The sequence below is a fragment of the Balaenoptera ricei genome, chromosome 11 (genome assembly GCF_028023285.1).
Source record: "Balaenoptera ricei isolate mBalRic1 chromosome 11, mBalRic1.hap2, whole genome shotgun sequence".
NCBI classification, from domain to species: domain Eukaryota; kingdom Metazoa; phylum Chordata; class Mammalia; order Artiodactyla; family Balaenopteridae; genus Balaenoptera; species Balaenoptera ricei.
Genome location: NC_082649.1, coordinates 98730847 through 98758846, shown reverse-complemented (window position 1 = coordinate 98758846; position 28000 = coordinate 98730847). Strand labels below are relative to the sequence as shown.

Genomic DNA, 28000 nt, shown 5'->3' with positions numbered 1-28000 from the left:
CGCTTTTTTACTGATTGCAACCAGGAATAATTATGGCAAATATAAGACTTTACTAAGCTTATCATGTGCTGCTGTAACCATTTTATAAGTGTTAGCCCCTAAATCTTCTCAACAGTTTTAGGAAGGAAGGACTTTTTTTTTTCTTTATCATTATTAATGTAATCCTCCAACACTTTCTATTGATTATTTAAGGTATTCCTAAACTGTACTGTTTGTTTAGCAAAACCAGTCCCCTTGTTCAAAACTTAACTCTAACTTTATTATTATTATTATTTTTTAAATTATTATTTATTTATTTATTTTTTTGGCTGTGTTGGGTCTTCGTTTCTGTGCTAGGGCTTCCTCTAGCTGCGGCAAGTGGGGGCCACTCTTCATTGCGGTGCGCGGGCCTCTCACTATCGCGGCCTCTCTTGTTGCGGAGCTCCAGACGCGCAGGCTCAGTAATTGTGGCTCACGGGCCCAGTTGCTCCGCGGCATGTGGGATCTTCCCAGACCAGGGCTTGAACCCGTATCCCCTGCATTAGCAGGCAGATTCTCAACCACTGCGCCACCAGGGAAGCCCTATTATTATTATTGTTGTTGTTGAAGTATAGTTGACTTACTTCAGAAATAAGTTGATTACTTATTGTTGAAGTATGGTTGTGTTAGTTTCAGTTGTATAGTAAAGTGATTCAGTTATACATATATACATATATCTATTCTTTTTCAGATTCTACTCTATTGTAGGATATTACAAGATGTTGAGTAGAGTTCTCTTGCTATACAACAGGTCCTTGTTGTTTATTTTATATACAGTAGTGTGTATCTGTTAACCCCAAACTCCTAGTTTATCCATACCCCCTTTCCCCTTTGGTAACCATAAGTTTGTTTTCCATGTCTGAGTCTATTTCTGTTTTGTAAATAAGTTCATTTGTGTCATTTTTTACGATTCCACATATAAGTGATATTATATGATATTTGTCTTTCTCTGTCTAATTTACTTCACTTAGTATGATCATCTCTAGGTCCATGCATGTTGCTGCAAATGACATTATTTCATTCTTTTTTATGGCTGAGTAATATTCCATTGTATATGTGTACCATGTCTTCTTTATCCATTCATCTGTTCATGGACATTTAGGTTGCTTCCATGTGTTGTTCAATTGTAAACAGTGCTGCTGTGAACATTAGGGTGCATGTATATTTTCGAATTAGAGTTTTTGTCTTTTCTGGATATACACCCAGGAGTGGGATTGCTGGGTCGTATGGTAGCTCTATTTTTAGTTTTTTAAGGAACCTCCATACTATTCTCCATAGTGGCTGCACCAATTTACATTCCTACCAACAGTGCAGGACGGTTCCCTTTTCTCTACAAGGAGGGACTTTTTTTCGTCCCCATCTTACAGGTGAGCAGATTGAGGCACAGAGAGTTTGAATCACTCTCCCAAAGTCACAGAGCAAGGAAGCTTAGAGCCAGGATATCTTTTGATCCTGGGTACACATGCAGTGTGCCAGTGTAGATGGTATGCTTCTGTGTGGGTGTGAGAAGGGGCGAGCCCCCGTCACTCCTGAGGATAAATGTGCAAAGCAGCCAATGTGACAGCAGGCTCCCCGTCTAGGGCCCGCCCTAGACTGGGTGGGCAGAGCAGCCCCGGGGGCGACTGGGGGCAGCTGCTGAGTGGAAGTGAGTTGTTCTTCTTGGGTAGAGGTTTGGGCCCCAAGTTTCTCCAGGTGGGTTGGTTCCAGGTCTCCTCTTCAGCTACGCAGGAACAGCTTCATTTTGGAACGCACATAAGGGTCCTGTCTGTGGCTTCCTGTTGGTGTCATTGTCCTGGGCGAGGTGACTGGCAGAGCCCCGTGTGATTCTTCTCCTTGCCCATCATTCTCGGGACTAGAATTACTTAGGTATCAGACAGTATATGATAGCTGTAGCACACACGCTCACAGTGTACATATGATACATTGGAGAACCAGCCCTGCATTTGAGTGAATCCCAGCTGTGCCGTTCTTGGCCCTGTGACCTTGGCTTATCAACCCCTGTGAACTCAGCCTGTCCAGCTACAGGATGGGGTGTTAATTAGTACCTACTCCTCCGAGAGCCACTGGGGGAACTAGAGGTAGGAAATACCTGGAAAGCCCTTCGAACAGGGCCTGGTGCATGGTGAGTGCTCAGTAACGAGTACTGTCATCAATCCAGCGTCAGCGATTGTTGTTACTACTACTGTTACATCTAGGAACATCGCTGTGGGCCGTAGGTGAGACAGTGCTTGGCCCAGAGCAAGCGCTTATTAAAGGGTAGGTACTATTATTTTTCTGTTACTGTATTTTACTGAATTCTTTTGTCTTCATTTGGTCCTCACTCTAGATCTGAGGGAAAGCTGGAATTCTTTTTCTCACTTGAAAAATGTTGAAACAGATGCAGAGAAACCCAAAATGTCTTGTTCCAGGTTTCCTAAAGAGTAAGGGTCACAGTCACGTCTAAAATTCACAATACTCAGGCTCAGAATCCTTCCTCCCTCTTCCCAACCGCCATGCATTCCTACTTTGGGATAAAGCACTGAAGGCTCCTTCGAGGGGCCCTCCTTTTAGGCCGGAAAGAACGTTTTAAACCACATCAGCTACCAACTGCCTATTTACAAAACGTTTTTCTGTCTGCCGTCTCGGTCTGATTCACTTTTCAGTCCTCTGAAACCCATTTACTTTAAGACCCATTTCAAAGATGAGAAAACAGGTTCACAGAGGTTGAGCTTCCTGCCTGCAGTCATGGGGCAGGTTGGACTGGGGCCAGGTCTTCTGCTTTCTAGTTCCCTTGTGTGGAATTGAAGGGAGCTCCTTTAAGGCCAGAGGAGTCTTGGGACTTCCCTGGTGGTCCGGAGGTTAAGACTCCACGCTTCCACTGCAGGGGGCGCGGGTTCGATCCCTGGTCGGGGAACTAAGATCCCACATGGCCCGCAGCATGGCCACAAAAGCAAAAGGCTTGCGTGTTCCAAGAAGCTCCTCCCTCCATGGAGCATGGCGCTTCCTTCCCCGTCTTTGCCTCCCTGGCCACCCCGGCCGCTCCGATTGCCCGTGAGGTCACTGCCTCTGATTCTGGCTCTGTCCCCTCTTGTAACTGATGACTCCTGGTGAGCCAGCCATGACCTAGAGCCCAGACCCGCCTCACTTCTCAGGGCACAGACCCCTTTGGGCATCCCCAGCCTCGTTTCCTGGTGTCTGAGCCCCGACCATCCCTGGGTCCAGCTTCCATGCTCTCGTCCCGGAGCCCCCAGCTTGCTGTCACCTGTCCACCGTGTGGCTGGGCTCGGAGTCGTGCCCGTCACGTCCCACTGCCTGCAGATCAAGGCAGGATACCCAGAGATGAAAGAGGAGGGTGCACAGAGGACAGATGTCACTTAGAGACAGAATGAGGTCAAGCTGGGCTGCAGAGCCAGTGTGGGGTGGCGCTGGGCAGGTGACTCCGGGGCTGTGTCTCTTGGTGGGTGCCAGGGAATCTAGATCCTTGCAGGGGACAGACCAGATGTGATGACACCAACATGAAACTCCTTCCAGCTCCAAGCACCTGCTTATTTTTCTCGTTCCTCCAGCTTGTCTCGGAGAGGACTTTCTCGAAGCAGATTCACTGAGCCTGCTTAGTGTTGCCCTGGGGTGTATAGCTGGAGACGCAGCAAATGATCTGTGAAAGGATGGGATCTGTATCGACAGACACATGTTTATCCAGATCAATTAGGGAAAATTATTTTTTGCAACACTCCCCAGATAAGGCTTTGCAGCGAGTAAGGAGTTTGAGCTGTGCAGTGCGAATGACAAAAACGTGAAATGAGACGAGAAGACAGTTTGCCAGGTTGCCTCCTGGGGAGAGCGCTGTATGGTCGGGAAGACAGGCGTGGTGACCCCTTGCACCAGAGGGCAGGATGCTCTCTGAACTGCTCTGCATGATGAAGGAGGGAGAGGTTTGCAGCTGGGGAGGGAATGACTGGTTTAAAAAGCTGGCCACCAGGTGGAGGAAGGGCAGGAGACAGGGAGAGAAATAGCGTTGCTGAGGTGAGAGGGGCCTAAGGAACGTAGACTGCCAGGTGGGGAACTTTCCAAGGGAAGTTCAGGGTGCTGGCTGACATGGGCCTTCCCTGTGAACACGCACGCTGCCGTTAGAAATTATTCAGAAATCTCCTAATGCTTGGTGGGCAGCATCTCTTCTCTTTGCTCCCCTCGCCCCGGGAGGCCAGTCTGCGTGGGCTCCTTGCCCTCTGGCTTCCTTTGGGTTTGGCCAACAGGGAGGTTTGGGTTCGGCCAGTGGGGCGCCCCCATTTACGTCTGGTCAGGGCATCAGGGGGAAGGAGGAGAGCGATGAGGGGGGATATTTGTTTTCCTACATCCTCATCACGTTGGGTGGGCTGTTGCTAATGACAGAGAAGCACATGGTCCCTGGGGGTGTCTTTGCACCCTGCCCACACCTTTGTAAAATTTCCCTCTGTTAAACATTCCCTAAATGATCCTAATTTGAGCATGCTGGCTGTTTCCTGCCGGGACTCTGGCCAGCCCACGTGGGGTGAGTGCATTTCTCTTGGAGGTTTGTAAAGGGATGGCTTCTGCATCCCAGGCAAGAGGCTGAAGCGGGAGTTCACTCAGATGAAGGGAGAGCTGACTGGGGTTACAGCAAACACATTCAGGAGCTCTCCAGGGGTCTCCCAACAGCCTAGCTGCCCCGTGCGGCCATGGTCACTTGGAAATGTGAGTCTCAGAACATCAGAGTGGCTCCGGGAGGGAGGTCACCCAGGCTGGGACCCCTTGGGCCATTATGGAGTGGTCCTCCTTTGACGAAGGCTGGGAACAGCCAGGATCTTAAGACACAGAGGGTGGGGAATTGAGATTTGCTGGGTGTGGGCATTTCATTGACGTGGAAACGGAGGCTCTAAGTGGTTCAAGGTTACATGTCAAGTAGAAGACAGCATTGAAGGAGCTGGAGTGAAAACGGGGCCTGGCCCAAGACCAGACACCAGAGGAGATGTTAGACGTAAATTCAGAATGGGGCCGCTGGGAATTCCCTGGAGGTCCAGCGGTGAGAGCCCGGGTTTGATCCCTGGTCGGGAAACTAAGATCCCACAAGGTGTGGCCAAAAAAACAAAACCAAAGAAACCAAAAAAAAAAAGCCCCACCCAGAATGGAGCCCCCAGGTAAGGGAGGGGCACAGCCAGGGCATTTACAGGGCTCGCAGGGCAGGTCAGCTCAGAGGGCTCTGCTGAGACTGAAAAGATGCTCCTCCCTTTTTCTGATTATAAAAGCGATTCAGATTCATTACAGGCCGTTTGAAAACCACAGCATAAAAGAGAAATCATCCAGGATCTTACCACCTAGGTATACCGTAGTTACTATCTTAGTGTATTTCCTTAGAGGCTTTTTTCTTCCACCAAGTAGTTGTTCTGTTCTTATAACTTTGCGTTCTTCTTCTTTCTCCTGGCGTTATGAGCAAACATTATGGATAAACATGATTTTTTAAGCTTTCACAAATTTTAAATATCATATAAATTGACAAAATTTGTTTACATAACTTTTCCTGTGACAGGAGGCATCTAAGTTTTTTCTTTTTCTTTTCTAATTTTTATTTTTCTGTTATTGTAGATATATATATGATGATATCTATATATGCACATATATATTATATATTGTTCAATATATAATATATATTGAATATAAAATATATATTGAATATGTAGTATATATTGTTCAATACACATATATATGCGCATGGCCTTTGATGCCGTAATTCCACTTTTAAATTCTGAATGAAGGAAATAATCTGAGATAAACACAAAAATGTGAGTACAACGTTTGTGTGCAACATTGTGTGTAGTTTTTTAAGTCTCCTGTTGTATACTGATGTCTTGCCTTGCAGAGGAGCTATACTAGCCCCATTTCTCCTGCCTGTCACCCAGGAGGGTGCAAGTCTCAAGGTAGCTTTGCCTATGGGGAATTTGGTACAACCTCTCCTCAGGGCCTGGCCCCGCCCCCAGGCCCCAGCCCCGCCTCCCCCAGGTCCCACCTCCATAGGTCTTGAAGGGGAGCCAAATGCCTGTTGTGAGGTGCGGTGGGTGAGAGCTGCTCTGCTTCCAAGAGTAATACATATCCATTTTCTACTTTCCAGATGTTTCTTCTATCTCGGGCCAATTCCATGGCTCCCTGGAAAGTGATATGATGACCTTGGGCTTGAGCCCAAAGAACACAGGAGATTTTTGGCAGGTTGAGAGTGGGTTGGTGCCAATCCACTTAGAACAAAAAACGCTGTATGTTGTGCTCACGTGGCAGAACGTGTCTGCACCTGCCTCCCATGGGCTCGGGCATACCAGGAGACTGAGGGGGCAGCCAATCCCCGTGGAGAAGCAGCAGGATGTGTCGTAGAAAGAATTCACGGGTGGGAGTTTTATGAGAGAGCAGGCACGCACTGGCTGTGGAATCAGGGCACCTGGGCTGTAGAGACCATTGGTGCAAAATCAGTGGTCACGTCAAAAGCAGGTATTTGAGACTTTCTGAGTCTCCGTTTCCTCAGCTTTGTGCGTTAGTGCTGGAAAGGTTTCTAGGGCCTTTTCCACTGAGTGCACATACACTTATGCATGCATGCGTGCACGCACACACACGTCCAAAATATATGTTCTAAAAAAAAAAGAAAACAAAATATATGTTTTATTGTGTAATCCACTTGCTGGATGGTAGCTAGATCCCAGCTCATTCACCTTTAATTTTCAACTTCCTCCTGCTGCCCTGGTGCTGTAAATGCACTTAGTGGATTCTTAGTAGCAGCTATGGAAACCCAGGGCTACCCTTCTCCTGAACAAAGCCCTTTTCCTGTGAGTGGCCGCCGTGACCCCATCATTTCTCTTGGCTGGGTAGAGTTCATTTTAATAGTAACTCAAAAATACAAGTGAGAAAGTTGATTCTCAGAGCTTGTGTTTGGATTTATCCAGGGTTTACGCAATTACACTCCATTACTTTTCCCTCTGAGCACCGGCAACTTGGAGTTGCTGGATGTGGCCATCTTACAGACGTGGAAACTGAGGCTGAGAGGGGGGACGTGTCTAGCCCAAGAATGCCCACCCAGTGAGTGGTGGAGCCAGGACTAACGTGTAAATCTCCAGGTTCCAGGCTGGCGCTTTACTTATTTTACCTGTGAATGTTTTCTGGGAGTCCTTCCAACTCAGAAACAGATGGGAGTAGTGGGGAGGGGGTTATGTGTGGTTCAGAGCCTCATCCACTAGGGGCTTTTCAGGCAATTCCAAATCAGATTAAAAACAAATGATGTTCACCAAGCAGCCTGCCCTATTCATTCTCTTATTCTCTCATTCATTTATCCATCCAACAAACTTGAGATGAGTGCTTATTTTATCTTTGGCCCCATGCTTAACTTAAGTGAGCTACCTCGTGTCTTTCTAATACATTCCCTGCCCTTGCCGTTCTTCCTTTCTTAAATTACCCAGAATCTTTGTATCACTTTCTATCAAGGAGCCCCAATAGGTGCAAGGGGTTTATACCATCTAGTGGTGAAACAGCTTTGGAAGATTTTAGGCCGGGAGTCTCTGGGGCAGATTTGAGTGTTATATAGGTCAGGCTGGTGCCGAACAGTGGATGGCTTGGTTCCTATGGGGATAGGGGTGGGAGATAGGAGGCAGGTAGATTGGTTAGATAGTTTTGATGACCAGAAAAGAAATGCTAAAGGCCTAAGCTAGGTCAGTGATTGATTGCATTAAAGGCAGGAATTTGTAATGGTTAAGAGCTTGGTCTCTGATGCAGTAAATGCCATCCATTGCTGATGGTGATGCTAGTGAAGATAATGATAATGGTGATAATGATGGTGATAACAGGAATGGGGCTGGCAAGTGGGATTTGAAGGAAAAGTCAGGGAGGACTCCTGGAGTTCTAGGCCTGATGACCAAGAAAATAAAACCCAAATAGAATATATTCAGATGGTTCTATGCCTTTGTAGAATTTGAAAAGTTGACTGTGGGATATCTTAACCCCAGTCAGCTAAGATGCCTTCCCTGTCCTCTCTGATCTCTGCGCACTGTCCCTTGTGTTGGATGGAGGTGGGGCAGCTGCTGGAGGGGGCCTATGCAAACTTCATTAGCTCCATGTTAATTCTGTTTCCTCACACTTCGCAGAACACCTGAATTATATTTACTGAACATTTCTTTGCCTTGTCTTACGGTTGTGCATGGGAAGCCAGCATCATTTCCATACACGGAAAGCAGCTGCAGAATTAGACGTGATGAAAATCAAAGTTATTCCATCTTAGCTAGATATTGTTGTCTGCAAGGACCGCAAACCTGAGGTTTGCTCTCTGTTTGTTAAAAGGGAAATTAACTATTGTTAGAAAGATGTTAAAGACTTACTGGCAGCAAAGTGAGACTTTTCCCTGCAGTAACCAGCATGATTTGGAGAGAACTGACGATGAGAATGGTAAATCTCCTGCTGTGTGAGCCAGTGTCATTTCATGCTGGGTCTGTGGACCACCCAGGGCCATCCCTGAACTGCCAGTGGAATTCACCCTACACCAGGGACAGTCCTGTCCTGAAGTCAGGCTGTCCTGTCACCACACCACATGGCTGCATGATTCAGGACCTGTGGAAATTGACATCGACAGGTGGATGCAGGTAAAAATAAGCTCAGGATTAATCAGCGTGGCCTGCCAGCCTGGCTTCCTCAAGCAGGCAGGAGGGAGGCATCATCACACAAGCCTTCTATTTAGAGAAGGCATCTGAGCAACTGGGTTTGGATGGGCCAGGCTCTGTGGAGGGGTGGCTGGAATCTCCAAAGCAGGCTTGCTGGTGACATCACTGGAGCCAGGGTACAATAGCCCTGCTCCGAGACCACCACGGAGCAATTAAAGGGACAGGAAACCCGCCACATCTTCTAGGAGCTTCCCCAGAGGTACTCCCTTCCTATGAAGGAGGCTGAAACCAGCACCTTGGTCTCCTGGAAAAGAGAAGTGAGGATGAACAGCTCTTTGGCCATGTCTTTAATGAGTGTGCTTTTCTCAGTCCCTGTCCTGCTCAATCGGAATGTGCCCACATGCCTTCCAGAAAGACTAGTAAGCACTAACATAATCACGGACACCAAAATTGACCTTTGCACAATATTTGCATCCTTTACAGATTCTCTTTCTAGGCTGTGACATTAGCAGTGATGCTCAAAATATTGGCAACATCTCCTTTCTAAATCTTTAATTAGAATAAATTCCAAACATATCCAAGAGTAGAGAGAATGGTAAGTATAATGAGCCCCTTGTACCCGGCACCTGGTCTCAGCAATTATTAACGCAGGGCCAGTCTCGTTTCATCTCTTACCACCTCCCTCCTTCTATTAATCCCACTGGGTTATTTGGAAGGAAATCCTAGAATTGTGTTATTTCATCCACAGATACTTCTGAATGTACAATATTAGACGGAACCATATGCAATTGCTAATCGACAAACATATTTCTGTATAGTTGGTTTGCTTGAGTGAGGATTTGAACGTGGTCCTTCATGTTGCTTCTTCTCCTCCCGCCACATGTCGTGTCTCCATCCTTTTTCTCATGTCCCCCAGGTTTATAGTCACTCCAGTATGGGAATTTGGGAAGGAGGTAGGTTTGTCTTTGGAACCCCCAAGGTCTTCTGGGAGTTATCTGCCCTGCAGGCTTCCCACCCACCTCCTTTACCTGCTTAGGAGCTTTGATTCCCAGCAAATTCTGATTCCCTGAAAAAAAAAAGAAGATCCAGGGATGAGAGAGCCAGTGGATTGGTTGGTAGAAGGGCCTCCTTGGTACTTCTGGGCCTGGTGGGGCTGACAGTTCTGTTTAAGAATTGACTGAGGCCTCGGCACTGCTCTGTGACCCTCGCCAAGTCACTTAACCTCTCTGGGCTCTAGTTGCCTCAAATGCGGCAAGAGAGAATATCTGTTCACTGCTTATTCCTTTCTTTTCCTGCTGTTAGACTCGAGTCACTGTAGCAGAATGCCTACACGTAGGGAGTGCTCACTCGTCCGCTGGGTGAGCGGGTCAGATGCCCAAGACTCGCCAGTCCTGCCCCGCTTCAGGGTGTTTCTCATCCTACTCCTGGTTGTGGGGCACCTCCCACATCTGACTTTGCTTGGCTGATTGAGGAGAAAACAACTGCATACAACAGTGGAGGGAGAAGAGGTAGGCAGGGATGTTGGAGGCCACTTCCCCAGTGTCCTTGACTGGACGTCCCCTTCCTGGGTGGCAGCCTGTATCCCAGCACTCAGCTCTATTTCAGTCGCCCTTTAGCATGGGTCGCCTTACAGGGGCCTGGGCTCTCGGGGACAAAAGGCCAAAATCTGCAACAAGAATGGTAATTTGAGGACCCTTGGCGCCCTGCCCCTGGGGCTTCGGTGTTCTTGGGACAAGTCAGTGATGATATCATGGACTTAATTACTTTCTAGAGCACGTAGGGCCCTTGTCTCTGGTCTCCAGCCGGTGTGAGGCCCCAGGGAGCCTAATTTAGGAAGAGGAATCAGTGGGATGGCAGCTGTCGAAAGTGCTTGGCTCCTGCCTTTAGCCAGGGAATTTAAGGGAAAGGCCTTTGGAGACATGCCGCTCAAGAGAGAGGTCTTCCCTCCCGAGGTCTCCCAGGAAAGGCTCAGCTCGGAGATGAAAGGTCCCACAGAGGTCATCTTGACTGGCCAGTACCCTTCCCAACACCCCTAAGGAGGTGGTCATTCTTCTTGTACTTGATTACTTCCAGTGATGGGGAGCTCATTCTCTCTGGAGACAACTCGAACTGCTAGACAGCACCAACCTGACTTCTGACAGCCCAGTTTGCCTTGATGCCACTTCCGTTGCCCTGGTTTCCCCCTGTGGAGCCACAGGGAACCCACTAAAATCCCTCTTTGTTGTGACAGCCCTTCAGATATCGGAAAGCCGCTCTCCTGTCCCCTCTGAGCTGCTTCTCCAGGCTAAACATAGCTCTTGCCACCATCGCTCATATGACATGACTTCAGTCCGCCCCACTGTCCTCATCATTTTCCTGTGGATGGGTACCAGCTCTTTGCTGCCCTTCTCAAAGCGTGAGGCCCTGGAGGCGCTGCGCGGAGCAGAGAGAAGCCGGGCCCTTCCTTTATTCCGACCCTCGCGCAGCTACGGTCACAGCCCTGCTTGGCAGACACCCCGGCTCTGGACACACAGCGCAACCCCCACGCCTTTCTCACGCACGCTGCTGCTGTCAAGGGCTCCGCCCCCTCTGGGATTTGGGCAGCTGCGTTTCGGGGCCCAAGTGCAGGGCGCCCAAGCATCTGTCCCACTGAAGCTTCGCCTTGTTGGATTCTCGCTCTTGCTCCAGGCTGTCTGGATATTTTTGGGTCCTAATTCTCTTGAGGTTGGCAGCCCCTGTCAGCTCTGTGCTGTCCACACCGTGGCTGAGAAACACGATCTGTGGGACTGGGCACGTGCGTCCCTGTCAGGCTCCGGTGAAGCCATCCTTCCGCGCCCTTTTGCTGGGTGGTCATTCAGCACCTTACAGGCCGGGCATCACGTAGCTCCCGTTTCTTCGCCCACCCACAGGGGTGCTTGGGGAAGCCGGGCTGTGGTCCAGATAGTCTGTGTCTATGCGTAATCCCTACCAAAATGACTTGTCGTTGTGTTAAAGCAGCGAGGGGGTCGTCCTGTGTGCAGCTAGCTGTGCTGCCCCTGGTGGTCCTCGTCATCTGTCTGGAGGACCAGGTCTTCAGGTGGCCCTGGAACCCAGAGGGAGGCAAGCCCGACACGGCAGCCGCCTGTGTGGGTCCTGGGGCCTGAGGTCACCAGGAAGGGCTGGGTCGGGGCTGACATGCAGGGAAAAGGGAGCCTCCTCCTTACAGGTCTGTTCACCTGTGGAACCTTTTCCAGGGGTTGAACTCAGTGGTTTTATAACTAGAGCGACTGTAGGTGTCACATTTCTCTGGTTTATTTTTCTTCCTCCTTCCCGCCTTTTCCGCTTTCCCTGACTTCCTTTCCTTTTTCTCCTTTCTTTCAGTGCCCCCATCCCCAGCGCCCCCAGCACAGTTTGTCTCTGTACTCACCATCACCCAAGGTGCCTCTGTCCTCCAGGTTGCAGGCCATTGGGCGAGGCACATGTCAGTCACCAGCATCCATGCCCCGGTGAGAGGCGGGCCCAAGGTGTCACAGGATGCTACGGGAACGCGGGGTTCCTGGGTAATCCCAGTGTCTGAAGTTCTGTCCATGGTCTTCGTAAACCATTGAACTCTCCCTGGAAGCATCACACTTTGGTGTCCAAATGACACCTTCCTAGATTGACTTCACACTTGAAGGAGAATAAAATTCATCTGTTAGACTCTGGGCTTGTTTTTTGGCTTGGAAAATGTGTCCCTGTAATAGGTGACCTTAAAGTCAGCCCAGGTCATTTTGGGATTCAGAATGCTGCTGAATTTGGGAATAAAGCCTGATAAACTATAGGTCGCTGTGATAAATTGGAACCAGGACCTCCTGGGTCGCTGGGAGCCTGGGAGAGCCAGGAAATCTTAGGACCTTCTGGAAAGAATACAGATTCTCACATCAGTCTTGGGTTTGTATCATGGCTCTTTCTTCACTGTGTGACCTTGAGCCTCTTAATCTCTCTGAACCTCAGTTTTCCACATCTGTAAAATGGGGGTAGTACTTTGCAGTATTAATTGTGAGGATTAATTGAGTTAGTGCAGTTTCTGGTATATAGCAGACATTGTATTTATAACTTCACTCTTATGCCTCTAATAGCACTGTGAGCTCTTTCAGAAAATCTGACTCTTCTAAAAAGGAAAAAAAAATGTTGGAGAACATGAATAATATAGATTCCATAGGGTGCTTGAATTACGGTTTCAAAGTGATTTCTGATTTGTGTTTTTTATGCAGCTAACTGTAAATTGGCCTTTCTTTGCTCTTAGGTTTTGTTAGAGTCTTTTCAGAGGGGAAAGTACAACTGCCTCTCAGAAGAAAAATGCAGGCCTTGCCTTTGTTTGGGACAGCTGGACCCCACGGAGCAGGGGTCTGGGAGTTTGTCCTGATGACAGCGACAGGTGGGCCAGGGCTTGCCCTGACCTGTGCTGTGAGATTGGGTGAAATCAGGGCGCCCCCGGGGTGCTGAGCTAGAAGAGCTTTTGCATGGCTAGGACAAGAGGACAGATCAGTGCCATGGAGTGCCACACAGGAGGCACTTGGGGTTTTGCCACTGACTTCTCCTGGGCTCCTGTCTGGGGTTTGGGGTGGAGGAGCATCGAAGTGGGGACTTCCTCCTGCTCCTCTGACCTTCACCTCCCTCCCCCTCTGACCTGCACCTCCCTCCCCCTCTGACCTTCACCTCCCTCCCCCGTTTTCACGGCCAAGATCTGAGTTCTGTGTTCTCCATCCCGGCCACCATCCCCACTTGTCTCCTCCCAGGACTCAGCTCAGCCTGGCTGCCAGTTCGCTGGAGGTCAAACGGACCCTTGTGTGAGGGTCATTACACTGCTGGATTCACCTCCTTCCTTCCCCTTGCTCCTGGGTCCCAGCTGTGCACCATTTTATTAGCATTTCCCAACTCCGAATTCCATGACACGGTCAGCCCGTGCCATTCCTCACTGGGTCAAGGCAGCAGATTTCATCCTATTTATAGGATGAGGAGGCAATTCAGACCTGGCAGCCACAATGGACTTTGTTTTCTTTCCTCTTTTTTCTTTATTCTCTGAGGTTTTAAAAGTAATTATTCTCACAAGTGATATGCAAATATAGTCTCACCAGAAAAGCTTTTAAAAATAGAGAGATCTAGAAAGAAAACAGAGTGAAATATTTAGGTTACACTTCATTCTATTCTGACTGTTCACAGTCTGTAAGTTTCCTTCCAGTCTTTTTTCTAGGCATTTATATACTTATCTGTGTAAGTACAGCAAATATATGTGTGTATATGTAGTAAAGAGTTTCGCCTTGCCCCAAAGGAGGTCTGACCTTTACCCTCGGCTCCTGGGAGGCGATCTTTGTTTGCCTGAGTCAGCCAGATAGTAACAGTGTGATTTAGGGTGGGGCTGGCCATTCCAGAAAGACCAACAAGGTGATTTAGGGTGGGTAGGTCAGTCTACCAGTTGACGTGAAGATTAGACCAACCCTGGGGCAATCAATTAATCAATCAGGTGTGCCTGTGTAATGGCACCACAATGAACATCCTTGACTCTGAGGCTTGGGTGAGCTTCCCTTGCTGGTGACACTCTGTGCATGTTGTCCCATGTCAACATCAGGAGAATAAACTGTCCATGACCCTGTGCAAAGGGGGCAGTGGAAGCTCCACGTTTGGCATTTCTCATGGACTCTGCCTTATGCACTTCTTCTCTTGGCTGGTTTCAGTCTGTATCTTTTCCTTGTAATAAACCATACCTGTGAGTCTAAGAGCTTTCATGAGTTCTGTGGGTTCTAGCAAATTATTGAACTTGAGGGTTTCGGGAACCACTCCGAGTTTGCAGTTGGTGTCAGAAGTGAAGGTGGTTTGGGGACAGTGCCCTCTAACTTTATATTTGGCTTAAACTCATCGCAGTGTGTGAATTTACATGTATGTGTGTGTGTTTAAAATTGCATAATTGGGAATTCTCTTCATAGCTCTGAGACTTGAATCATTTCATCTTTCATATGCTAGGAGACCTTCTTTAAGGCTCCTGTGTCTTACTTAATGTGTAAAATGGGGTTAATAGCAGCAGCTGCATCCATAGGGCTGCTCTGATGAGTAGATGAATATTTGTAAAGCTCTTAGGACAGTGACTGCCTTGGAGTTAGAGCTACCTAAGTGACGATGATGGTGATGATGATGATTTGCACGTCAGATCATTGAAATCTAGCTTATTGCTTTTATCACCTGATGAAAGGATATCACTTCTGTTAGTTCCCTCTGGGCTTCCCACAAAGAGAGTAGTAGGTTGGGGGCTGGGGTGCTTTATGAGAAAGTAGTCTTGTTGCATGACAAGGTCGGGTGAATTAGCCAGCTGGTCTACAACAAGTATTGATCAAGCACCAATCATCTATTGAGCAAACATTAATTTGCCCACACTATGTGCAGAGGCCCTGTCCTGATGACTGTGAGATCATAAGAACAAGTGTGTTAGGGGAAGAAAGAGGAGAAGAGAATGACCCTCCATGGGAACTTTTACTAAGCGTCACACACTGTCAATCCCTGATTTCATTTTATCCTCACGACACCCTAGGAGGAAAATGTTGTGACCCGCATTATCCAGCGAGAGTTTCAGATTAAGAAATGGGCCACGGGCTTCCCCAGTGGTGCAGTGGTTGAGAATCCGCCTGCCAATGCAGGGGACACGGGTTCAATCCCTGGTCCGGGAAGATCCCACATGCCGTGGAGCAACTAAGCTCGTGTGCCACAACTACTGAGCCTGTGCTCTAGAGCCCGTGAGCCACAACTACTGATCCCGCGTGCCGCAACTACTGAAGCCTGCATGCCTAGAGCCCGTGCTCCACAATGAGAGAAGCCACTGCAATGAGAAAGCCCGTGCACCGCAACGAAGAGTAGCCCCCGCTCGCCGCAACTAGAGAAAGTCCGCGCGCAGCAACGAAGACCCAACACAGCCAAAAATAAATAAATAAATTAATTAAATAAATTAAAAAAAAAAAAAAGAAATGGGCCCTGTTGACACAGCCAGAATATGGCAGGGATAGAATTGAAGCCCAGGTATGTCTATCAAAGCCTGTTCACTTTGAGCTGCGTTTCACCGCTGGACAAACCATGGACCTGGCCCTGAAAGAGCTCGTTATTTCTTTGGAGGAGGGGTGGGAGAGGGGGGAGACATGAGACAATTAAAGAATGCCCAAACTTGGGGAAGCAAGGTCCCACTTATAAAGTTGCCTTGTCACTCAGCATGTCATTGGACTGCTTAGAACAACTCTGACCTAGGCAAGCATTATGATTCCCATTTACAGATGAGAAGACTGAGGCCCAAAGGGCTAAGCACCTTGCAGCTGAAACATTTCATAAGAACTTGCAGTTGAGTCTGCACGCTGTGTCGTGTGGGGGTAATAATATTGTGAATGACCATCTCTGTGACCAGGAAAGTCATGCTCCTTCAGGCAGGGGGCTCTTGTTCAGCCCCAGGACCTCTCCCACTGTCCCTGGAAGGCGGTCTGCATCTTCTTTGACTCCCAGCTCCTTTCTCCTCTGGTCTAGCTGCTCAAGTCCTCAGGACCCTGAAAGTAGATTCCTTTGGGCTCTTGGTAATGCAGCATTCCAAAACTGAACCTCAATTAAAAATAAAAGCCTTAATTAGGTTCCTTTGCAGCTTTATCTGCAAACAAATAAATGGCTGCCTCTGGTGGGTTTCCTCCGTTTTTCCAGGCATGATTCATTGTCAGATATACACATCCTCAAGATACAGTAGAAAACGAATGAGAATTTAATCTCTGCCGAGCAGAGTAGGAAAAACCCAAGTTGAAAGTAAGGATGCCCACAGGGCAGCCAGTGAGTGAGTTAGAATGCTTTTCTACGTGACCTGAGTGTGGGCTTCGAAAGAGGGGCTGAGCTCTGAACTGCTAAAATAAGGTCATGAGTGAGATTGGCATTTAGTTTTCTATGTGAACTTCAGTTCATGAGACACCCCATGGACTCTCCCCTTCCTGTGGAGGGGTCCTCTGTGGGCAGGCGGGGTACAAGCGCCACAGCCTTTGCAAGGATACCAACCGTTCCTCCCTCTGGCACAGCTGCTGCCGGCATAAAGGTGTCCCGATCTCTCCTGGATCTCGGGATCTGTTTTTCCTCTTTGGAATCACAGCTAGACCTGGGACAGATATCGTGATCATCCTCTCAGGCTCTTGTCCTGAGAACCACAGGATTGCTGGGATTTGGGGAATTATTCAGGAGACTTCCGCTCTGAGCAAAACAATTAATTTGCCCATTCATCCAGCTTCTTTAAATTGGGTACCTGCTACGTGGCATCCAAAGTGCTGGCAACCGGGAGCACAGCCAGGAACAGAACAGATGCAGACCTCCCAGGCAGCTTGTGTTCTCTTTCATCATGACAGAGGGTTGCACAGCCACAGTCTCCGCTGGTACCCACACCAAGGACGCTGAGGATGCAGGGATCGGTTATTCCCAGCTTCCAGATGAGGAAACAGAGGCTGGGGAGAAAGCAGAGTGACTTGCGGACAATCACAAACCAGTGTCGGAGCCAGGTCCTCCAAGTCACAGCTTTTTCTAAACCCTGAACTTCTAAGCCAATAAACTGTGTAGACTTCGGGGAAGTTTATTTAATGTTTCAAAACATGAGTTTCCCCTCCCATAAGGGGGATGAGAGAGTATATTCTGCAGAGTTGCTGAGACGGTTGAGTTTAATGAGGTAGCTGGATATTAATAGATAGATGTCTATCTGCAGAAAGAGATAAAATAGACAACGATATGCTTAAAGCCCTTGACATACTGCTGAGAACATAAGAATAACCACCATTACAGTAATAATACTAGCTAATAGTTACTGAGTGCTTCCTATGTTTCAGTCACGTTCCATTAGTATCTCCGTTTTACAGCTGAGAAAAACTTAAGTGTAAGGAAGTGGGGTAACTTGCCTAAAGTCACACGGTTTATAAGGTGATAGAGCAAGGATTTAAGGTTTATAATACAGGTATATTATATATGTATCTCCATCACCTCCCTCCCCTCTTATTTGTCCAGTGGAAAGAAAAGGCAATTATTTTGGAACCACCAGAGGAAAGGATACAAATTTTCCTCAAATAATTTATAATACACATAGACTTTCCAGGGCTCGTGTAGGCTCCTGAAGGAAGAGTGAGGCCTGTTTTCTTATGTGTTCAGTGGAGATTATTATTGTAATTCTCTCAAGGTGGTTTTGAATATGAAGTGAAAATGCCTTGCCCCGGAAGTGCTGTCCACACTTTGTATGTCTTTGCATGTCCAGCTCCCAGGACCACGACATTTTGTGTTCTAAGTGGGTAACGATGCCATTTGACACAGAGAGAAATCATTCTTGTGAGTCTACAGCCCAAAAGATGATATCTTACTGGGGCAAAAGGACACCCAGCTGACCACCCTGGGAAAGTTCAAGTAAACTATTTAAATTGAGTAAAGTAGATCACCCGAGGTTATTGATGCCCCGCTAGTCAAACGGAAGACCTGGCTTTTAATTTCATTTTAAAACACTTGTTTCAGAAACTGTTTTCTCTTTCTCATTTTGCCTTTAACAACTTGTCTCTTAAAATAATGTTGTCACTGTGTTGAGGTACGTAAAACAAAGGGAAACAAACAATAGAAAATTAAAATTTCTTCTTAGGAAACAACAAAAAAAAATAGAAATACCCTCTACTACTCCATCAATTTTCAGATGTGAAAGAAACTTCAGGTAATAATTTCTTCTTACAGATTTTTTTTTTTACAGAAGTTTTTTTTATTGTAGTGTAATATACACAACAAAATTCACCATTTTAACCATTTTTAAGTGTACAATTCGGTGACATTAAGTACATTTACAGTGTTGTACAACTGTCATGACTATCCATTTCCAGAACTTTTTTATCGTCTCAAACAAAATCTCTGTAACTGTTCCATACTAACTCCCCATTCCCCCTCCCCTCAGCCCCTGTTAACCTCTATTCTACTTTCTGTCTCTATGAATTTGACTATTTTGGGTACCTCATATAAGTGAAATCACATAATATTTGTCCTTTTGTGTCTGGCCTATTAGTTTAATGCTTTCAAGGTTCATCCATGTTGTTGCATGTTAGAGCTGGATTTGGTGTGTCTCCTCCCCCCACCTGCTAAAATTCATAAGTTGAAGTCCTGATCCTCAGTACCTCAGAATATAACGACATTTGGAGAGTGGGTCTTTACAGAGGTACTTAAGTTGAAATGAGGTCATGTGGATGGGCCCTGATCCAGTGTGACTGGTGTCCTTACCAGAAGAAGAAACTTGGACACAGATGTGTACAGAGGGAAGACCATATAAAGACACAAGGAGAAGAGGACCACCAAAAAGCCAAGGAGACCCTTTCCTCACAGCCCTCAGAAAGAACGAACTCTACCAGCACCTTGATCTTGGACTTCTAGCCTCCAGCACTGAAGAAAATAAATTTCTGTTGTTTAAGCCACCCAGTCTGTGGTACTTCGTTATGACAGCTCTAGCAAACAGCATGTAGCAGAAAGTCCTTCCTTTTTATGACTGAAAAATACTCCATTTGTATATAGACCACATTTTGTTTATCCATTTATCTGTTGATAGACACTGGGTTATTTCCATCCATTGGCTGTTGTGAATAATGCCACTTTCAATATTGGTGTACAGGTGTCTCCTTGAGTCTCAGCTTTTGATTCTCTTGGGTATATGCCCAGGAGGAGAATAGCTGGATTGTATGGTAATTCTATGCTTAGCTTTTTGAGAAACTGCCAAACTCTTTTCTGCAGTGGCTGTGCCATTATACATTCCTGCCAGCAAAGCACAAGGTTTCTAATTTCTCCACATCCTTGCCAACACTTATTTTCCTTTTTTTTTTTTTTTTTTTTTTTAAGATATGTTTCTTTTAAAATTCTTTGTTCCATCAGAGGTGTTAAAATCAACAAGGACTTTCACTTCCGGGATGGCAGAGTAGGCTCCTAACAGCACTGAAGAAAATTCTCTTATTGCAGATGTCTTCCATTATAAAAGTCCTCCCTCAGACAACAACTATAAACTCTGAATAAAATACATAACCAGGACCTCAAGGCTCTGGAAAGTGCACAAAGTAAGTAGAGTTTGGAGAGGGTCAAAACTTGAAAGAAGGGACCCAACATTGAGTAGTTTCCAGTTTTTATGGCTTTAGCTTGAAGGTAGGGTGCAGTCATGGTGAAATAAACAGTAGCTAAAACTCCAGTAGAAATCCTGCCATATCTCTGGCCTGGGAATCAGCGCTTGGTTCTGTGGGGCTACTGTGGCCACTGGAGAGTGACAGTGGAGTCCTGGGCAGGAGAGAGCTGGAGGGGAGAACCCCTAAATTCTCCATATTCTCCAAAATGTCTCTGGCTGAACACTGAAAATACATGCGCAGGGCAGATGTAAGCAGCTTCCAGCTAAGGCTAAACAAGATCAATTGTGTTTTTATGTATTGGCAGTAAGCAATTAGAAAATGAAATTTTTAGAAATTACAGTATCACCAACAATTTAGGAATAAATTTAACCAAAGATAGCCAAGACTTTTATAATGGAAGACATCTGCGATAAGAGAATGCAGGAAGACCTGAATAGATGGAGTGGTATACCATATTCATGGATTGGGATACTCAGTGTTGTTGAGATAACAATTTTTCCCAAATTGAGCAACATAGTCCCAATCAAAATCGCAGCAGGTACTTTCGTAGGAATTGATGAGCTGATTCTAAAGTTTATGTGGAAATGCAAATGACCTAGAATCAACCAAAACAATTTTGGAAAAGAACAAAGTTGGGAAACTTCCTTTTCCTGGTCTGAAGACTTACTATATCAGAACAATCAAGACAGTGGTGGAGTATTGGTAAAGTGTAGACACATAGCTCAGTGGAACAGAAGAGAGTCCAAAATAGACCTACATACATATGATAACTGATTTTCAACAAAGGTGCCTAAGCATTTGGATTGGGAAGGAATGGTCTTTGCATTCTATTGGCCAAAGCAAGTCCCAAGGCTAGTCCAGATTCAAGGAATAGGGAAATAGACTATATCTCTTGGTGGGAGGGCATCACATTTGCATTGCAAGGAGTGTGGAGACAGGGAGACACAAAGGACTGGAATCCTTCACGATAAAGGATGGATGAAGATCCATCTTTAAGATTCATTGGGAGTGGGCTTCGCTGGTGGCGCAGTGGTTGAGAATCTGCCTGCTGATGTAGGGGACATGGGTTCGAGCCTTGGTCTGGGAAGATCCCACATGCCACGGAGCGACTAGGCCCGTGAGCCACAATTACTGAGCCTGCGCGTCTGGAGCCTGTGCTCCGCAACAAGAGAGGCCGCGACAGTGAGAGGCCCGCGCACCATGATGAAGAGTGGCCCCCACTCGCCGCAACTAGAGAAAGCCCTCGCACAGAAACGAAGACCCAACACAGCCAAAAATAAATTAAATAAATAAATTAATTTAAAAAAAAAAGATTCATTGGGAGCACTCAGGAGATAACTCTGCCCGTGTGAGTTTCAGCTCAAAGGCCACCTCCTCTGAGAAGCCTTCCCAGATGGCTCTACCTCAGGGTGACCCACAATTACCATTTATCACACTGCCCTGTTCAGCTCTTTCATATCTCTTCTATATCTTGTTCATTTGTTTCTTTGTTTGTTCATTGTCTGTCTTCCACATTAGGATATGATTATAGTTTAAGATGGCTTTGAAGAAAGTCAGAAGAATTGAGGCTGGAAAAGTAGCCAGAGCCTGGGCCATAGCGGGTTAGAATGCCCCAGTAAGGAGTTTAGATATGAAGTTGTAGAGAAACAGAGAATCAGAAGTTCACAGCAAGGGCATGACCTGATAAAATTGATATTTTCTAAAAGATTCTTGTGACAAGGGCAATGGAGTAAAATTCTTTGGGAGGTGTCTGAAGGGAGGATTAGAGGGGGGTGAAAACAGGGGCATCTGAGGCTGTGACAGTCTGAGTGAGAGTGGACAAAGGGTCAGTGGGAATGGGGAGGCGGGTTTCTGAACTCTGATAAGACCAGACCTTCTGATTTTTCAACAGAATGTGGACATTTAGATGTTTTCTGTGGAATCTCACAATTTTTCATTGTTGGCAGCTAAGAAATGCTTAAACTCTGTTGGTGGGGAGTGGGGCTGGGCTATGACCTGAGTCCCATTGGACAGCCTCTCTGCCAAGCATAATATAGTCATGATTTCACAGGCGTAATTGTAGTTTAACTTGAACACCCGAAATCCAGGTTATTGCTCCGAACGGCTTGTGTGTGCAGCCCAAGGTACGGCACTCAGGAGAGCAGGTCAGGAGGTGGGAGGGCGGGGAGCCAGAGGGGGCTGGGGGCCCTGAGGGGGATGAAGGCCCAGCTCTTGGCCCTGACTCAGAGGAACCTTGGATTCTAATACACGATGAATAGTCAGGGTACAGCTCTGCCACTTCTTCGCTTCAGTGTCTTCCTCTGCAAAATGGGAATAGTAATCTGTCCCCAGAGCTGGTTGGTGGAGAAAACAAGGACATGTAATTACATATGTGGTGATGCCCACGTGCCACACGCAGCTCTGTACCCCCTGCCTAAACAAATTCACTTAACAGTCACAGTGACTCTCTGAGGGCGTTATTACCTATCCCTTTTCCCCATGAGGACGCACAGAGAAGTTAAGTAACTTGTCCAAGTCTACACAGCTAGAACGTGGCAGAACAGGATTCAACCCAGGCTTCCAGATCCGTGCTCCCACCCACTGTGCTATCCTCCCAGATGTGAATGTTCCTGGCACTTAGTCCGCCCTTGTTATTCATTTATTCAATTGGTATTTCTTATGCGCCCGCTGTGGGGTGGGCAGTGCACTAGGCTCTGGAGGTAGAGCGGTGGGCTGAGTGGGCATGGCTTCTGCCCTCGTGTGATCTTTGTGACGTGTTTGCTGAGTGCCAGGCTCTGTGTTTGGGGGTAGGAGACTGTATGAAAATGTAGGTTTCATTACTATTTATGTAGGATGAGGCCAACAGATCAGGAGAGGACGGCCATTGAAAAGAGAGTTGGGGGACTTCCCTGGTGGTCCAGTGATAAAGAATCCACCTTCCAATGCAGGGGACGTGGGTTCAGTCCCTGGTCGGAGAACTAAGATCCCACACCCCGTGGGGCAGCTAAGCCTGCACGCCACAACTACTGAGCTTGCACGCCTCAACTGTAGAGCCTGCGTGCCGCAAACTACAGAGGCCATGAACCCTGGAACCCACGCGCTGCAACGAAAGATCCCACATGCCTCAACGAAGATCCCATGTGCCACAACTAAGACCCGATGCAGCCAAAAATGAATAAAATAAATAAATAAATAAGTAAACAGGTAATAAATCTTAAAAAAAAAAAAAGAAAGAAAATAGAGTTTGTTACTCATTCCCAAGAGGAGGGGGCACACCACGCCGTGGGGGGCTAGGCAGGGAAGCACCACATTCATCAGGAGGCGAAAGGAGAGAGGAGACAGCGTGGGCAGGGGCCTTTACTGTGCTTTTCACGGGAAGGCACAGGGGAGGCAGGGTGAGTAAGCTCAGCTGCCGAGGGCTGGGTAGTTCGAATAATTTGGGAGGGCTCTGGGCTACAGGAGGGTCCCTACTGGTCACAGAAGGGTTTTGTGAATAGCCAGCATACTGAGTTGGATGAACAGGGTTTTCCTTTAGTTGGTGTAGAGGACTTTTTCCATCCCAGGGAGGGATATGATGCAGAATGACCAGGGATGGGACTTCCCTGGTGGTCCAGTGGGTAAGACTCTGTGCTCCCGGGGCCTGGGTTTGATCTCTGGTCAGGGAACTAGACCCCGCATGCATGCTGCAACTAAGAGTTCACATGCCGCAACTAAGAGTTCACATGCTGCAACTAAGTTCACGTGCCGCAACTAAGAGTCTGCATGCCGCAACTAAGAAGTCCGCATGTTGCAACTAAAAGATCCCGTATGCTGCAACGAAGATCCCGTGTGCCACAACTAAGACACGGAGCAGCCAAAATAAAAATAAATAAATAAATAAATAAATAAAAGAATGACTGGGGACGGCCTCTCTGAAGAGCTGGCATCTGAGTCGATGCCCAATGGCAAGACATGTGTGACGACCTGGGGAAGAAGGAGCATCCCCTTACACAGCAAGTGCAAAGGTCCTGAGGCTGTTACATCTCAGTGCCATGGAGAGGCCTGTGTGTCTGGAGCGTAGTGAGTAAGGGCAGGAGTGGTGGGAGATGAGATTGCGGAGGTTGGCGGGCACCGGATCATTCAGGCCATGACACGGGGACTGGACTTGATTCTGTGGAAGACACCACAGGGCTGTGAGAAGGGAGGGACTTAGGCGTGTCAATCACCAGCTGTGGAGAATGGGTCATAGGGGGGGACAAGGGTACAGACCCGTTGGGAGGCAACTGAAGTCACCAGGTGAGAGGCGACAAGTGCCAGGCGCTACGCCGGACGATGAGGGTGCCCCAGGACAGGTCCTCCGGACTGAGTGGAGAACAGAGCACCAGGGAGCAGACCCGTACAAACTTGGGACAGAGACATCCCCCACCCCATGCTGGCTTCGTGAGCTGGTCTTTCTCACTGGGCCATGGGGTTCCCGAAGTGCTCAACTTTCTCCTCAACGTTGCTCCCCGGCCGGGAAACCAGCAAAGCTTCTCATAAAGTGGCCCCCTGCGGAGCCTTCTTGAGGCCTGGCCAAGCTGGGCTTTTCCCTGAGTGCCAGGGAAGAGCCCATGATGGAATGTTCTGGGCCCCGAGCTTCTGTCTCCACTGCCCTCGGAGCGAAGTGTGAACAGAGTCCAGGACCCTGGGCTCGTACCTTGATCTGGGCGGCTCAGCCGGGGTCGAGAGCCGTTTTCCTTGCCTCCTGTTAACACGTCCTCGTTGGTGTATGAGGCTCAGAAGTTGCCGGGCCAGCCAGTATTTTAATGTGGATTCTGTGAGAATGGAGGTCATATTTGCCTCTCGGTTCATTGAACTGCAGTCAAACTGGCTAACACAGGGTTTCTATGAGCCCCTGGGGACCGGGCCAATGTGGATGAAGCTAATTGGGGTGGTGGGATTTTGTTTACTTCTAAATTGAGAGCAGAGGACCAAATTGAACTGCAGGCAGAATATGTGGGCAGAATTACAAGAAAACAAGAAAAATGAGTGTGTGTTTAGGATCAATTCCTCCTTTGCTTGCCAGCCTCAATTAAATTCTCTGACCTTTGGTCAAAAAATTACAAGGAAGACTACAAAAATAGTGACAAAAACATCCTTAATAACTGCTACTTGCTTCACCGGTTATCAGCACTGCTTTTACAGAGGAGGTGAAAGATCTCAGGACCAGGAACCAGGAAAACGGGCATCCAGTCCCAGCTCTGCTACGTCCCAGCCTTGTGGTCCTCAGCAAGTCACAGTTCTCTTGGGGCTTCAGTTTCCTCATGTATAAAATCCCTACCACACAAGTTATCACCTCTCCTGGTTTGCCAGCTCTCCACCGAGTGACCCTCGGCTTGTTCCGTAACGTGTCGGAGCCAGAGTTTTATCATTTGCAAAAAGGAGATGAGTCACCCCTACTGCGGTGTAGGTAGAACATGTGTGAGGGTCCCCAGAAACACTGCTTCTAGGCTGCGTTACAGTACGGTAATGCCTGCCTACTTGAACTGTCCTGACATTTTCCCCGGTGTAATCTTCCTTGGCTCCACACTGGATATCTGGCAATCTTCAGTGACACAGTCAAGGAAATAAACACAGTTGTTTTGAGCTTGCTTTTGCAAGAGCCACAGGGTTTGTCGGTTTGGGGGAAAAACAGGACTGAGCTAGCCCTTGCTAGTTATGTGAGGCCAGGAGCTGTGATGGTGTTTCACGTTTAGGATCCATTGTCTCCTGATTGAGTCCGAGATCGGTCAGACAGAAGGGGCCACCCCCAGGGTAGCTCCAGGTCCTTTTCAAGGCTAGCTCCCCTCCTGACATCAGCATCTTGGGTGGGATGGGGCCCCAGTCCTCTACCTGCAAGACCCTGAAACTGGCCTGGGAACCGGCTGCTCCGGGGCCAAAATGCTTCTCCACCTGGTTGGCTGGTTAAGAAAATCGAACGTGTGCAAAGTTCCCTCAGTTCCCCTCTCATCCATCACCACGTGGGTTGTCTGGACAGAGCTTGGGTGGTAGTTTTCGCTTGCAGCGTGTGATGAAAGGCTGAGCTTGACAGGACTTGAAGGGGAGTCATGAACGTGACCTTTACAACCTGGGCCCAAATTGCCAGCCTCGTTTCAGGCCATTGGACGTTTCGGAGTCCTCTCCCCCAGTGACACCCCTTTCCGGCCCTCTGATTTGAACCACGTGGTCAAATAAATGGTCTGTTTTGCCTTCTCTTCCCTCCCAACGTCCTTCCTTAAGGAACTTCCAGAAGGAGATGGGTCTGGTTTCTGCTTCTGCCTCTCAAGGATGAGCCTTAGGGCGCGATCTGGTCTAGAGCTTTCCCCCTGGTTCCTGGGAGCCCTGGGATCTGAGGGGAGGCCTCAGCCGTTGCCATCAGTTGGATGCGTAAGTGGATTGGGCGGGTCTCTGGCTGCCTGCCTCTTGCTCATGCTTACAGCCCTGCTTTAATTTATTTCATATACGAGGAAGCTGTATAAATATCATTGACATGAAGAGTTAGAAAAATGTTTGCACATGCCTGAGTTACCCCATTAGGGGCTGCTGAAAGAATGTTCATCTCAAACTGGATCAGGAGAAAGCCAGTATTTCTTCTGAGAATATCAGATAAGCAGGCTGTGCATGAATAGGGCTCTTTACGATGTACACAAATCCTTCCTATCCGACCTCCCCTTTGGTCCACAGCAACGCTGAGGCGTGGGCGGGATGGACGCTCAGCCCAATTTTGCAGGTGATACTGAGGTGAGAGCGCTCCCGTGACTCGCCAGGGAGCAGGAAAGCCCAGGGCTGAGCTCAGGCTTTCTGCCTTCTGGGCCAGTTCCCTGTTGTCCCCTATCTAAGAACCCCCAAGAGAGAGGGCCCTGGCTAGAAAAAGTCTAGGTTAATGATGCTTGTGGGAATGCACCACCCCCACATGAGCTGAAGGCCATGGAGAAGCAGCAGATGCAGGAAAAGCTGTCAAAACAGGGCACAGAAGGACGTTTAGATTCACAAAGGAAATTTCTATCTGTAAAGATAGCTCCCTGTCGCATGATTTGAAGAGGAGGACTCTTAATAACCGTTATTAATGGAGAAAGCTTGGCCTTAAACCTGCCTAACAAACCCTCCTAAACAGCTCTAGTTGATTGGACTTGTCCCAGCTACCTTCCTGTAGGTGCCCTGCCCCCATCCCCCAAAGCCCAAACCCCTTTGTTTTGTCTAAGGTGCTCCGTAAGCCTCATTCATCTGGCTGCCTTCTTGAGCCACAGTTTTCTTTGTGAACACCTGGGCACAGGTATGCAATTAAAAGATTTTGTCCTCCTGTTAATCTTTCTTTCATCAGTTTGATTGGTGGGCCCCAGCCAATGAACCTAAGATGGGTAGAGGGGAAAAGAATTCTTCCCTCCCCTACCTTAGTCTGCCAGCAGGGCCCAGATACCAGGCCAGCAGAGAGATGGGTGCAGGGTGGTGTCCTCGTCATCAGGAACCTCAGAAAGTTCCTCTCTGTATGCAGCAGCTGGGGTTGACTCCTCCGATGGGTTCTTTGGGGCTGGGGTAATAGTGTGAGTTGTGTTTCCTCTTCCTAAACCTTTTCCTGCAACACTGCAGCTAGAGTGTTTGCAGAAGGGAAGAAGAACCCAGGTGTCTGGCCTCCAGATGTTACTGAATGCAAGTTCGTGTGCCTGACACACGTCGAGACCAAACAAACTGAAATGTTGGAGTTTGGAGCAGAGAAAGGTTTATTGCAGGGCCACGGAAGGGGCGGGGGGTGGCTCGTGCCCAGAAAACCCCAAATCCCTGAAGGGTTTCAGCAAAGCACTTTTAAAGGCAAGGTAAGGAAGGGGCGTGGTTGGTAGTTGCAGACTTCTTGGTGTTGGAATCCTTTGTTCTTGCAGCTGTCTACCTAGGTCGTAGGTCAGGTCATGATGTTCCTGTAAATTTCCAATAAGACAAATGTCATCCTCTGTTCTGCAACTTTTTACCTCTATATGAATGGAAAAGTGTTATAACCTTAAAGGTCAGAGCCTTGAGAATGGGTTATCCTATACATTTAAGGCCATAGGCAACATTCTTAACTGAAGCAAAAGCAATAGAGCACAAAGGTTAAAGTAAAAGAAACAGATCTAATAGGGAGTCAGATTTGTTCTTCCCTGTTACAAAGTTACTTGGGAGGGGGTATGACAACCCCTCTTCTTCCCTGCTGACACGAAGCCCAGCGCCACATGCATTTCTAATATGGTCCCTGGAATAATCATTCAGGTCACTGCGCGGTTGCCCGCAGATGACTTAGCCTTT

The 28000-nt window shown here is 47.8% G+C and overlaps 1 protein-coding gene across 4 annotated transcripts in view; it reads left to right on the top strand.

Annotated features, from left to right (window-relative positions):
* The window catches only part of SSUH2 (ssu-2 homolog), a 240647-nt gene that overhangs the window by 38559 nt on the left and 174088 nt on the right, over positions 1-28000 (top strand). The window contains exon 14 of one of the 4 annotated variants that reach the window (XR_009505950.1): positions 22678-22775. The exons of 2 other annotated variants lie outside the window; for them this stretch is intronic. The gene's annotated coding sequence lies outside the window, so the exon portion shown is untranslated. Of the gene's footprint in view, positions 1-15156; positions 15176-22677; positions 22776-28000 lie in introns of those variants that run through there. One more of the 4 variants, XR_009505951.1, reaches the window with a different exon arrangement.